The 1,801-nt window shown below is 62.1% G+C and overlaps 1 pseudogene; it reads right to left on the bottom strand.

Annotated features, from left to right (window-relative positions):
* Nucleotides 1-8: 8 nt before the first annotated feature.
* Nucleotides 9-1,633, bottom strand: LOC114034693 (annotated as a pseudogene).
* Between the last annotated feature and the right edge of the window lie 168 nt (nucleotides 1,634-1,801).

Here is a 1,801-nt window from a genome sequence, read left to right as displayed (position 1 = left end):
CCCGAAGCGTCCACCGCGGCGGACGTGTGCGGGCAGAGCTGCAGGTCTCTGGGAAGCACCTTGAGCTCTTCCCTGGTGAGGTCGGAGAAGAGGAAGACGAAGTTGTCGTCCGCTCTCAGGACGAAGCCGGTGGTGCCGAGGAAGCGGCCCGAGATCACCTGGACGTGGTCTCCCGCGGCAAAGTCCTTCTGCAGCTCCCAGGCGGACATCTCCAGCACCTGGGTGAGCTGCTCGTGCTTGGGCATCAGGGTGACCTTGGGGCCGTGCACGCTGACCACCCGGCCCCGCAGGTGGATGAGCTCACCCTGCGTCACCTGCACGTTGTCTCCCGGCTTGAAGCTGTGCTCGGCGTCTGGACCGTCCTCGACGCGCACCCGGAGCTCTTGCAGGGCGTCGGGCCCCTCCTCAAACTTCTGCAGCTCGGAGAGCGTGGGCTTCACCCCCTCTCTGATGAGGGCCGAGAGGGCCAAGGTCTTGAAGAGGAAGCCTTTGTGGCTGTAGCGGTTCCTCTTGAAGATGAGAAAGTCTCCATCCGCACCAACCTTTCCTCCGAGGGATCGAATCTTCTGAGCATCAAAGAGCTTCTGCGGGGGTCTGCTGAACGTCTTCCTCTTGGCGGAGCCGTCTTTCTGGACGCTGGCGGCTCTGACAAGGCTGTAGTCGATGCGAGGAATCATCTTGAGGGAGACCGTCGTCTGGCCAGGCTCCGCGAAAGTCACCTGAGCGAGGTCATCCTTGTAGAGGCCCGCCCTGACGCGCACCCAGCTCTTGGGCTGCAGGCGGGGGGCCTCCTTGGCCAACACCTTGAGCACGTGCGTCATCTCCTCGATGGGCACCAGCTGCCGGCTCTGGCAGCCCTGGCGCAGGCTGCCCACGCCCTCGATGGCCTCCGCCACGTGGTTGAGCTTGTAGGCCTCCACGTAGATGTAGCCCTTGAGGCGATCCGGAGCCACCACTGACTTGATCTGCAGCGGGCTGTCTGTGAACTGCGACATCAAGAACTTCCTCATGAGGATCAAGGCGGCGGCTCTTTCCTCCCCGAGCTTGCACTTGACCATCCACAGTTTGGGATCCCGGAGTCCGGGCAGCAGCAACTGCTGGCCAATGTCCCCTGGGAACTGCTCGGAGGCTCTGCGCCGGCCTTCCCGGGACGGTTGAGTGGCGTATTTCTCCGTGTAATAGCGGGCCAGCTCCTCCTCTCCCTCATCCCTCCAGGCATTCTGCAGGCGCCGGGCCGGGGAGCAGTCGTCCTGTTCGTCGCCATAAAGGCCGCTGGGACCATCGAGCCCCTCTTTCTCCAGAAAGTCGTCCGCTCCTTCCTCCCACTCTTCTTCTTCCTCTTCGCACTCGTCATCTACCTCAGCCTCATCTAAGATGAAGCCCTGGTGTTTCGGCTTCTTTTTCGGACGCGCCTCATTCTCCTCCTCCTCTTCTTCCTCCTCCTCTTCCTCCTCCTCGTTCTCTTTTTCCTTCTCCACTTCCTCCCGGTCCCGAGTCGGAGTCGGGGTCGGAGTCGGGGTGGGAGTCAGACAGCTGCGACTGCTTTGATTCCCTGGCTGCTGGGGCTGCGGCTGGGGCTGCTGTCCACACTTCCAGGCCCTGGGCCTGGGTCTCGTCCTCCGTGCTATTTTCGCTGTCCCGAGTGCCACGCTGAGACATCTTCAGGCGAGACTGTCTTCCACTCATCTCCAGGCCCTGGGAGCTGCTGCTGTTGGGGCAGTTACCAGCTAGAGACACTGGGGCTGAATGACCTAGCCAGCTCCTTCAATCCCTGCCTTAAATACTCCCTTGGGTCACCTGT

The sequence above is a fragment of the Vombatus ursinus genome, unplaced genomic scaffold, assembly GCF_900497805.2.
Source record: "Vombatus ursinus unplaced genomic scaffold, bare-nosed wombat genome assembly UNPS02000313.1, whole genome shotgun sequence".
NCBI lineage: Eukaryota > Metazoa > Chordata > Mammalia > Diprotodontia > Vombatidae > Vombatus > Vombatus ursinus.
The sequence above is the reverse complement of the archived record's forward strand: the minus strand, read 5'-3'. Positions and strand labels throughout refer to the sequence as shown.